At 40.1% G+C, this 12,591-nt stretch overlaps 1 long non-coding RNA gene across 3 annotated transcripts in view; it reads right to left on the bottom strand.

The window, feature by feature from the left end:
• The window catches only part of LOC146438945 (uncharacterized), a 438,604-nt gene that overhangs the window by 345,724 nt on the left and 80,289 nt on the right, over nucleotides 1-12,591 (bottom strand). The window lies entirely within an intron of this gene.

The raw sequence follows: 12,591 nt of genomic DNA, 5'->3' as shown, positions 1-12,591 counted from the left end.
AGTGAATGGTCTGAACACACCAAGACCCTGTTCTGAACAGTTCAGATCCTTTAGTACCACAACACAGGCTGCTTGTTGCTATATGACTGGTTTAATTGTGGGCTGTAATAAAGGTCATAATTAATATCCCAACACAGACACTAACAAACAATTTTAAATTGCCAGCATAATCAAATGATGCAAACATCTATGAGCTACAAAAGTTCATTGCCGCAACTGACAATTTCTTAATTGTATTCAGTCATTCATGGAAATTTTATTAACATCGAACTGATGTATCCTGCCCTTACTCTGTCACAACACCAGGGATCTAATTTCATTATTTTCCACAAGATTTGCTTGACTACTGCCATGATTCTAATATTGCTTTAGTCCAGATGTTTATGCTATTTAAATTAGGAAGAAAAGGCTTTTGGGTAAACACAATTAAAGAAGTTTTTTTCTTTTTTTTTCCTCTTTCCAAATTTAGTTTAACAATCTTCTTTTAATTAATGAATATAGCTGCAAAGTAGATGGGTTTTTCCCCCTCATTTTTTATGCTCATTCCCCACTGTGTGCAACATACATCGAGTGTATGGCTCCAGCTATTTCTAAATATAACAACCTTTTAATTTTTCACTTACATTTGAGTGCTCATTAAAGTGAAAGATAGCAGGGCATGACAACTGCACTTTTCCTCCTTTTACTCTTAAATCAGCCCCAAATATATTTTGAGCATAACAGAAACAGTTTAAATCTTTCTCCCTCCTCCCATGGTGTTACCCCTCTGAAGTGGATCTATGACTGAAGGATAACCCATATTTCTGGTGCCTTAAGTGTTCAAAATTATTGTACAGCACCAAGTCTGTGTGACAGCAGAGGAATCTGCAGGGCTGCAACACCAGCATCCAAAGGATTTTGTTTCTGCTTTTTACCACTTGCATACATTCATTTTCTTCTCCTGTTGGACAATAGCTTTTCATTCATATCAAATCTCTTTCCTAGGAAACAGTGCTCTGATGGCTAAAGTAGGATTCCCCTCCTTTTGTCTGTCTTAAAGCAAGCTGGTTTCCATTTAAAAACATGGATTTTTTGCATTAAATAGCTAATGAACATACACAGGCATTTTTTAATGAGGCACAGCATTATTTTAGTAAGGTCAAAATATGCCCAAACAGTGAGCACATACTTCTACACCGGAGTTTTACACCACAGATTTACACCAGAGCTTTACACACTGGAAGATTATTCCTAAGTGCAAAACTTGGTAACTTCACTGTGCAGAACATAGGCTTTCAAAAATAATAGTCATAGTCTTTCCAAAAACTGTCTTGAGACAGTATTTTTGAGGGATCTGAACTAGAATTTTCAAACCAGCATTTTGTCAACATTTGTAAAAAGCCTGAATAATGTGTGTGATTTGAGCCGACTGAAGATTCACACCGTGCTGTGCCAGACACTCATCAGATGCACTGAAAACTTCCTGCTGTAATTAGTTAGCAACTGCTTTTGTAATTCACCAGCACAAAGATATTTATAAATACCCTCAGTATTTGCTGTCCTTACGGAATGGCATATTTATTCTGCCTGCAAAAGGGGTCACTGCCACCTTCCCACTCTGCAAATCCCTCCCCTCCCCAAAACTGTGGGCGAAGGGTGCCACAACCCGATCGAGCTACACTATTATTCTTTTTGTATCTCCTACAAACGCCACTCTCATTCTATCACCCACAAAATCTCCATGCGCAGGAGCATTTGGGAAGCCAAAAGTCCTACTGGGTTGTTGTTGGGGCTATTTTGTTTGGCTGAATTGAGGGCAGGGAGCTCTCTGAGCCCCTCGGGAGCCCGGCAGTGCTGCAGTGCTGCCAGCGGGGCGAGCTGCCCATGCTAATGCTGCTCCACACTTTTTCCTGTTTTTTTTTTTTTTTATGGGACCAGGAATAAAATCCAGTGGGACTTGCATATGCGGAGAACACACTGAAAAACTTAATTAAAAAAAAAAAAAAAAAGTACGTCTTTACGTTAATAGAGTATAACACACCCACTGGAAAATGATCAGAATAGTTCATGTGCACAATTCATTAGGATTTTCTGTAAAATACCTCAAAATCTCGGTGCTATACCTTTAAGTGTTGCTCTAGTTCCATCATGTGCTGATATGGAGATCTGTGTTTGGCAATCTTTCCAAGTATTCCATGTCAATTTTACAAAAACTAAAAATATTGTTGAAAAAATATTATCCCAAGAACATACGTAAAATTATAAATATTCAGCACATCAAGCTTTTGATATACTTTAGTGCACATGAACTGAGTAGCTGTCAAAATTACAACAGGCAACTCAAGTAATTATGCAGATTTATGCAAAACATTAACAAGAAGAATTAAATGCACAAATGAGGTGGCTACACTTGAATTGTTAAGATTATGAATAATTACCATGAATCTTTTTGCTCTTAATATAACTTGTTTTTGATAAACAAAGCCTTAATTATCAGAATACTTTTGAGAATTTTGGTGACCTTCATTAATCTTACAAAACAAGTCTCTTGTGTTCTGCATTGTAAAAGGCACATGCTTAGAATAAGTACACAAACCATGGGAAAAGCATATGTTAATGGCTACTACAAACCAGTGAATGATACCTCAGGTTGGAAGTAGACGGCATTCTGCACACGTAGGTGAAATAATATTGAGTATTTGGAAGTACTCTGGGCTGAATAGTATCTGACAAAGGCTAGGAGAAGGCTGCTATAAGAGAAATTATTTCATTTTGCAAAATAACAGGTTATTTTAAGAAGTGAAATATCAGCCTACTAATTTCTCATCTCGGAGATACAGGAGGTGCAATAAATCATTTACCAAAGCAATAGAGAACCCCAAATATCCCCACCCCCACCCCGCAGCACGGATTTGTCATCTCCTCCAAGGCTCAGCATTCCCGAGGTGACCGTGGCTGCCGCACATCCGCATTTTCCGCACTCGCATCCAGCTGCCAGGCAGGACGCGGGCAACGATTCTCCCTCTGCTTCGCTGGGGATTTCGACGCTGCCCTCTCCCTTTCCGAGGAACAGTGGGACCTCTCTGTGTCCCCTCAGTTAATTTCAGAATTAATTTGCAACGCTGTCATCGGCAGTGTAACAATCCACTGCTCAACAGTTGCGATTCTTCATAACACTGTCAAACTCCCAGCTGCCACCGTGGCAGCCGCTTCGCCCAGGCCCAGCCACTCTGCCTTGGGACCAGGAGTAAAGGAGAACTTTGGAAGCATTAAGTCTTTAATGCCAGCCACACTCTGTCTTCCCCAGAGAGCAAGCTGTCAGATCAATGGTGGGTTTGTCATAAAATCTCTCCCAGGGACTTGAATTTGTTTTGACAAATGTCAAATAGCTTTGATGCATAAAAATTAACTTAAGGAGGTCATAATTAGACAAAATCCAAACTTGCATTTTGCTGGTCCTTGCATCACTTTATGTCCTTGCATAACAAGACTAAAGCAAACATTATTTGGACAGCTGAAGCCCTGGACAGGGGGAGCCTCTGCTTGGAAGTCATACAGCTACCAAAATCCCATTGTCCATGAGGAAGGGCATGGGCTTGGCTGCACTTCCAAAAAGGTTTGCCCAGCTTGCCTTACATACCACAGACAAGCCTGGGTCACCACTACCTCGCAGCTCCAGTGGGGAAGAAACCCCTCTCACAGGGATACCACTTCTCCTCCCCACACCGTGCAGCCATGCTGGCCACAAACTCTCCTTCCCATGAGCTCAGACCTCTCTTGGAGCACTAGTCCATGGTTTGCTGCCTTTTTCCCAATCACTGCTTCCCTCTCCCCATGCCTGAAGTGCTGCAGCTCCCTGCTCAGCCCCTCTGAGAACTTCAGTCAGGAAATATTTAACTAGAAATGTTTCACCTACTTGGTAGTGGTTGGAAGAAGATATTTTTGGCAAAAAAAAGCAAGAAGGTCAGAAAGAGACCCATCACAAATTCAGATCCCACGCTAAAGATCCCACGCTAAAGATCCTTTCTTAAGATCCCACGCTAAAAAAGGCTCACTGACAGGGGTGTGTTCCCTCTCCGGCCACAGAGCAGACACCGTGTGCTTCCCAACCCATTCCCTCTCCTCTCAAAGTTCCTCTTCCTTAGAGGGGTCACTTTTGCTGCTGTAAGGGCAGACCAGTTTTTAGATCCACTCAATCCTTGGTTCCTTTTACAGAAACACTGATTAGAGTATCAATTCTCAGGTCTTTTTTCTCTTGGCACAATTGATACTCAACAAGTGGTATTGCATGAAGGCCTCCAAATCATTTCACATCAGCCAACACAAGAAACCCTTTCCATTTACAAACATCAATTCTGCCTGCTGAACAATATCACAGGTGCATGTTCTGCTGATGTCCCCACATTGCAACCCTGAACTTCCAAGAGGTCTCCATCAGTCCCTAAGAATACAGAAAACACTTTACTCCTCTTACCCTACAGGGTAAATATTTTAGGTAGCAGAGTAAGAAACTCTGTAACTAATTCCAGATGAACTGCACAAATAAACAAGCAGTGAGACTTTCTGCCATGTATTTTGTTTACTTTGTGAGTTGCTGGTGTGCTTGAAAGCTTCAGTCATTCAGAATCATGTGAATCAACACTAAACTTCCTCGGCAGAGGAAAATCCTGATGTCCAGTGATGTCAACACTAGACTCCAGCTGGGATCAGAGAGTCACAGTTTTCCTGCCTAAGTCACTGCCTTCCACAGAGCCACCAACAGAATCCCGGCTTGTAAGAGGAAGATGAGAAAAGCAGGCAGAGATCAAACACAGATGAAAATTATAAAATGGGTGGATTTAGTGTACTGCAAAGGAAAAAGCAGGTAGTTTAAAATCCATGCCTTAACACAGTCGTGGGAATCAAAGGACAGCTACTTGGTGGTATCAAGTTACTTTTCAAGAGTTGCTCTAAGCAAACACACAGTGCCAGCCTCACACTTTATATGGACTATTCCTATTCAGCTCTGATTTTTATAGTCATGTAAAAATAAAAAATATTGGAAAAGAGGAACCTTCCCATGAAAATTCTGACAGAATCTTAATGGTAGCAGCACTACTGGGAGCTGCTATAATAATAATACCATTCTTCCTGCTACTTGTGCCTATTTTCTTTTGACACTGTACTAGCAGCAGTCATTTCCTAGATAATGAGCCTGTTGTGGAGAAGGGCTAATTTAGAAAATCAGAATGGGGTTACCACCAGCAGACATTGTTTTCTTAATAAATGATCATTTTATTTTGAATAAATGTGAAGTTATACCCTCTCAAGATGTTCTTGCTTTACATGAAATTTCCCAGTATGCAAAAGGTTAGTGCAACATTTCTCCTTAAACAGACAATGTTGACATAATTTTTCCTAGTTCCTTATGTAAAAGCATGAGAAGAAAAGAACTTTACTAAGGAGATAACATTTATTTTGAGACACAAAAAATTACTAAGTAGCTACCAGCACCTTTTTTCCCACTGGAGTTTGAGCATGGTGACCACAAAACACTACACAGCATTTTAAGGGAACAAAAACTCACACAGATTGTGAACTTACAAGAACAATCAAAGTTGACTGTTTGAGGGTTTTAATCTACACCAGAAGAGAATTTGCAGCCTGATTTATACTGGGTGAATCAGGCTGGACTGCAGCAAGCCTGAGCCAGATCTTGATAGAAAATGTTGTATTACCTAAATCAAACTCCCAGTGCTGCTCGTTCTCAAGTACAGAGCATTCTCTACTACAGAAAATTCCTGAAATAATTGAAGTGTAAGGCTAGCAACATCCACCAGCAGGAGAAGAAAGGAAGAAGCCATTCTTTAGATTTGTTGGGATAGCTGCATGAGGGATACAGGATACAGGGATCTGATCTGCAGGCTGTGTGGATTTCAAAGCAGCAAGTTTAGCATAAGCTGGAGGGATCCAGAACTGCGGCAACAGCTGCGACGCTCATCGAGCTCCGTAACAAGCTTTGCAAATCGTTTGCTGTTGGCACCTGGCTCTATCATTAAGAACAAAAACCCACAGCAAACAAGAAAAGAAAAAAAGAAATAATGACAGATTCTCTCTGGAAAAAAAGAAATTTAAAAAACCCCCAACAACAAAAAAAACAACATCATAAAAAAACACCAAGCAAGCAACCGTTTGAATGATTCTCTTCTCTTATGATTTCTAGACAACTTAATCTTCCTTAAACTAAGCCTTTTCTTGAACAACATGTTTTTATCCCAAAAAGCTCATAGACGTCAACTTTGGATAGACAAGCTCTACTTCAGCCCTAACAGGTAAGTGAAATCCTCAGGTGTCACCACACTTTTTATCAATGTTGTCTTAAGCGTGGCCATTTTAGCATTCAATAAACCCCATGAGAAGCAGTGCAAGCCAGCAAGGAGCTTTTGTCTCCAGGTAAGCATCCCATCATGCAGACAGGTGTTTCAAAGTCAAATCCAACAGATTTAGCCTTATCCACAGTCCAGAGACCAGTTCTCAGGCCAGTGACAGAAACCTGTCAGGTAATCACACCATGCGATTCAACCTGACAATTGGCCTTCTACCTTTTAAAGTGTGAGTGAGTTTGGAGAGTAATGTGAGCTCAGGATCAAGCTTAAAAAATAGAGCCTCCAACCTAAATTCAACAGGAATGTCACAGTGAACTGAAAGAAGCATCCTGTCAGATACTGGAACATGGAAAAAATTGTCTCCCGTCATCAAGCCTTTCCAAAAACACAGATGTATTAAATTCAGAGAAAACCAAAATGTCAAGAGCAACTCAGCTTTCAAGTTCCCTTTAAAGCCCTTCATCAAATCCTAAAGCCCCCAACAAGTGGACTGAATGCTCTCCTTTCCTTTGGCAGATGCATAATTGAGGCTTGCTCTTAAAAGAAGGTAAAAATAAACAAACATTATTAGAGGGAATTCATTCCCAGAGAGCTTTTACAGCTGAACATTTATCAGTGTATGGAAGATGTTACATAAAGTGCTTTTTAATCAAAATCCTCTTGATCACCAACACAATTTTTCACCCCTCTGAGCACCTCTCTCCAGATCTCTGTGGTAACACTTTCAACTTTCTGAGCATTAGTCTTTTGGTCCTGGTGCAAGACAGAACAGTGACAGGGATTTCATAGAGATTCATGCCAGGCTCTGCTCCCGCTCCAGATAGAGAAATACTGAGATAAACTGAAAAACTGATGCCCTTTGTGTCAAAATAGAAGAAATTCACTGCTGTAAAGACATTAACAAAAAGAATACTTCACACAGCTCTAGTCTGAAAACATGAAAAGTTCTGTATAACAGCCTCAGGATTTGTGCACACTTCTTTTTCCTTGACTGTTGCTGGTTGAACACACACGTGCTGTTACCCACAGTAATACATTGACTAATTGCTGTTTGCTAATGCCTTTACTTATTTAATCTTGTCAGACATTTTGGGTTAGGGCAACACAGAAATCCCACTTCTGACATTAAAAAGAGATTAAAATATAAAGTGTTGGTTTTCCAAGCCAGTGACAACAATGACTTAAATGTCTAATCCCATTAATTACCACCAACGCTGAGGGTTTAGCAGCGCTGTTGCACTGAAGTGTCAGACAAACAAACAGGAGTGTTGTCTATCCTGTGCATTCACACAATGCACACTTCTGCTTCTAGAGCATGGGAAACACCCTGAAAAGGTCAGACAATGGTCTTTAAAAACGTAAAACCTGGGTTTGGCTCTGGGCACATCTGTCTCTACCAAAAGCTGTGAGTGTACATAAACTGCACATTGCTGAACATTCAGAAAGTTCTTAAGAGCAGCATCGGCTTCTGTCTCAGACATCTTTATGTCATGAGCCACAAAATCTCACTCTTTTGCACCTCTAACTTTTGAGACTGAGCAGGCATTTTGAAATTTATATTTTCTTAATTGCAGTGAATTGAAATAACTCGTTCACTGCAAAATGTTTTTAGGGATTCTCTTTAAAGCTTCCTAATTATTTCCAGTATGAGTTCAGGTAGTTTCAGCTTCCACTCCTCTGGCTCCCGTTACACCTTTGTTTTCTATATGAAATCACCACCTTAAATAAAGCACTAAAACTCAATATAATGATTCTGTATCAGAATGCCATCAGATCTGTATCAAAATGTCATCACATGCAGATAATGCTGCAACACATTGAGGTTCCTTGTGCGCAGCAGGAGTTTTCAAGAAAACAAAAATCCTGCAAGTGGAACAAGTTTGATGAGAAACAAAATTATTTCAATACCCTGGGACTCATCCCTGTTTTAGTGTGTTCTGTACAGAGGGAATATCAAGTACATATATTTTTTATATGAAAGATTAATAAAGAGAGCTGCTCTAAACCTTGCACCCCGTATTCTGTGCATAATTGTGTCCTTCTTCATTTGGAGAACTATTTGTTATTTAGGAAAATGTGTGAATAAGAGGTTTAAAAATACCATTTGTTTAAAAAAACATGCTTTCTCCATAAACACTTGGTTAAAGAGGAGACCCAGCCAGAGCTTTATCCTGGTAAAACTGTCACCTCCAGGTCACCCATTCCAACTCAAATATGGTGGGTGAGCTCAGTATTTTCAGGGTGTCCTCCAGGCAGGAGGACTCAGTGAATGCCCCAGAGTGGGGAGTGCACTTCAAATGTTCCTTTGAGAAGCAGTTTGAGGACTCAGAGCTCTGGAGAGCCTTTGCAGCACCAGTCTCTCCTGGAAGCTGGCACCTCTCTGACAGGCAGAAAAGGGGGTGTGAAATGGTGCCTAATTCAGCAAACTCACACTGCACCAGGGGGGTGTTGGCCACGCCGTGCAAAAGATGCAGAAAAGTTCTTGTGTTTATTCATCTACAAAGATCCAAAGCTTCTGCTTGAGACAGAACTTTTTTTCCCCCTGCAATGGCTTTCTCCCACACTACTGGATCCATGGATCCGCACCATGTAAGAATACAATTCCCAGTACCATAAATATGCCACATTAAGAAAGTGATGAAAGTTTGAGTATTGGAAGTTTTAAGTGTAAGAAAACACGTACTAGCAAACTCAGAAATAGGAGAGAACCTTGAAACACATAATTTCACTTAATATCTTTTTTTTCCAAAGCATAAAATACATCACAGGCAAATGTAAAGAAATCACAGTGACAGTGTACAATCCCTGAGTCCTACAGTCGCTTTGTTTTCAAATTTAACAGTTAATTTTTTCCATCAGTCATTTGAGCAGATGATAAGTGGGAAGGGATTTTAGTCATAAAAACTATCATTTGTAAAGGCCTCATTTAAATATGCCTTAATTAGCATTTTCATAACTGAGTTATCAGGTTTCCATTAAACTCTGAAATTCTCACTTCTGTTCCCACTGGACAGATGTCCACATTGCAAAAATAAAAACTGCACAAAATCTTACAACACTAGAGTTGGCAGTAGCTGGAAAACAGTCTGGGAAGAGAGAATGAACGGGAAGAGCCAATCTTTTACCACCGTTTTCTGCACTGAATCCAACCATTGAGACAGTGTGAGAAAGTTGGTACTATCGGTAAATAGAAAGTTTCTTGAGCGAGCAAAAGACAGGACTCCCGTCCTTTTGGCAAGTCAAGCTGATATATTCAATTTTTACTATGCTAAAGAAAACGAAATAAACAGAAACTCGGAAAAGTTACAGAATTTCTCCAACTTTTTTCCCTGAAGATTATATCACATCTAAGAAATGAAGATGACATTCCTGGGCAGTCTTGGAATGATCCAGATCTGGCACACTTTGCGGAACTGCTCTTTCCCAAGACAGAAAAGTACTGAACTTTCTTTCTTCATTGGAACTACAATGTTTAGAAAAAAATCCAAACCCATGAAATTCAAACCCATTCTAGTCCAAAATTCAAAAGGAATAATCTCCAGTCAAGTTAAAAAGCAAAAACCTAAATACATATAGCACTTAAAAGTTACATAAACAACCCTTTTCTTCTTTCAAGCTCCAGTACAGAGAATATTCAGCTATAATCATTGCTTTGGAAAATGCATGATTTATAGAGCACAAAATACTTTGAAAAATAAAAAAGCCCTCAAAATACATTTTCTCCATTCAACAAAGAAGAAATATCAGGCTCAATCAGGACACTGAAACATTATTTGCAGCAATCATGATAAGTCAATTTTGGCTTAAACCGTGATTGTTACAAACACTCACAAAACATATTATTTCCCAGATGGCAATCTTACTCAAGCAAATACATCAAACTTCTGTTTCATTATTATCAAATAAGGATGAACTTGTCACTGGGATAACCCCCAGCAGTTAAGCACACCCTCCTCTGCAAACCAACACAATGGTTTGTGTTCTTTGAGACCTCTTTTTTCCAGGGCCAAGACTTGAAGAGAAATGCCTCGGTTTCCCTGTTAACATGAATCCTTCCCAAAAGGAGGAAGTGGCAGCTGTTGGTTTGGGTTTGACTCCCAGCTGTAGAGTTGGGACATGAGTGAAGCAAGCATGGGGCTGCTGAGGGTTTAATGGAAATGCAACGTTGCCTTCAGCCATAACACAGTATAGAGGAGTGCATAGACACTATGGACTGAATTAATTATGTACATTGAGGCATATACAGACATATTTGTGGGTTGTCTACAGCACAGGAAACTCTGCCTGGCTGCAAAAAGGCCTGGCTGCTAATGCTGACTCTGCCATTGATTTGCTCTGTGACCTGAGGCAATTCACTAATGCCAAAATCTCCCACCTTAGGCACCTTATTCATATTTAAACCCTTAAACAGTGACCTGATTTCCAAGGTGTTGAACATGCACCACCCCCACTGAAGTTACAGGTAACTCTATGCATATTAATACCAGAAGCCAAATTTAGGTTAGTTTTGGAAAAATTCAGCCATGGTCACTCTTGCCTGAACAAACAATATTACCTATTAACCCAGTGTTTTAGTGCTTCAGAAGAGAAAAACTCCTGTCAAGAAAGGATGAAAAATAACTCAAAAGGAAAAAGGGTCTGCATTTCTTGGTAGACAATCCATGCATGCATGCACATAAATATATATATATTAATATACAACTGTACCTATATAGGAAGATTTTGAGGAAATTATAAGAAATAGGAGAGAACATTCAACAGAACATTTAAGACAGGGAAAAGTGCAGTGAAAATCCTCCTGGGAGTCACAAGGAGGATACAGCAATGTTGCAGCTTGCCTTCTTTTTCCCTTGAATTTCTTCCAAGACTCTTTAGGTATCTGATTAATTACAGGGATGAAGACAAAACCAGGAGGCAGTAGCTTAACTCTCTTCCTGGATGGATGGAATTCTTTCAGCAAATTATTGCTTCGGGGCTCCATGCTGCTCCTTTTTGCAGCATGCCATGGAAATAAGGAATGTTTTTCAAGAAGCTATAGCTCACAGGCTGGGAAGCACAGAGTGGATGTCTTAACAAGGAGGTGGACACGAGTTTCCCTGCAAGTTCCAGGGATAAGGCAGCTCAGAGGAACAGGCTTTGCCTCCTCCACAGCTTCTTCCTTTCCTTTAGGCCTCTGCCTTTCTCCCAAGAGCATTATCAGGTGTGCATAAACCAGGCTGGAGATGAAATGTATATTTTTAAGATCAAGTAATTCTTGTCATCTACTGTGTGTTTTAAAAAACATTTTACCACAATCCCCTACTTCATACAGAAATATCATCAAGTAATGAAGCCTCCAGTTCAGGGATTTGATGCTTTTAATAACATTTGCCAAGCAACTATCCAGACACCCTGGCTTCCATTTCAAGATGTTCCAGTGCCTCTGGAGAGAGGACACAATCATGGAATTATAAAGGCACCTAAGGACATTGTCTAAAATAGTCATTATATGTGATTTTTAATCCAAGTATTCACAGTTTTAAGTTTAATAGGCATTAAAGAAAAAATAAAAAAAAATTTACTGCTATAGAGAATTAAAATGTGAAGTCCTGGTTTCCTCTCATGTCCATTTTCCCCTCCCTTCAGAGTCAGTCAGAGGACAGTTCTGGAGTCCCAGCCAAGTGTGAAAATTTACTCTACATCCAGCAGTGATTCCAGCAGACCTCTGAAAGTTTCCATTCACTTTCCACAGTGTTTCCTAATAACAAGAGAAGTACTTAGGGCAGAAAGAAAATTATTGAATATTTAGAAGGAAGGACAACATGAGACTGTGACAGTTGCCCTGCCAGACACTTGAGGTGTCCTGAAGCAACTGGGCTTTGGTTTATACTGAAGAGTGGGACTGTGCATGTGAAGGAAGAGGGACAATGTATATCTGTTTCTGGTGGAAAGGAAAACCAGCCAGGCCATCATCTTGGTTCAGTCTCTCTAACACCACCTTCAAGCTCTTTCCATGGCCTAAGTGCACTCCTGAGTGAACTGTATCTTTAAAACCCAGATGTTCATTTGGGCTCAGAAGCTGTCATCGCATCACTATTCAGATTCCATCGTGCAATGAACTCGCAACTTGGATTTCTCTGTGTTATGCTCATCTTTGATTAGGAGTTGCTCATGCTGAAGATACGCTCAGCAAGAAAAATTAACTCAAGTGACTTGCATTATTTATCAGCACTAATTCGGATGTACATTCATCATATGTCGTAAGTGG

This window comes from Lichenostomus cassidix, chromosome 3 (assembly GCF_008360975.1).
Source record: "Lichenostomus cassidix isolate B80296 chromosome 3, HeHo_3.0, whole genome shotgun sequence".
In the NCBI taxonomy this organism is placed as follows: domain Eukaryota; kingdom Metazoa; phylum Chordata; class Aves; order Passeriformes; family Meliphagidae; genus Lichenostomus; species Lichenostomus cassidix.
The sequence above is the reverse complement of the archived record's forward strand: the minus strand, read 5'-3'. Positions and strand labels throughout refer to the sequence as shown.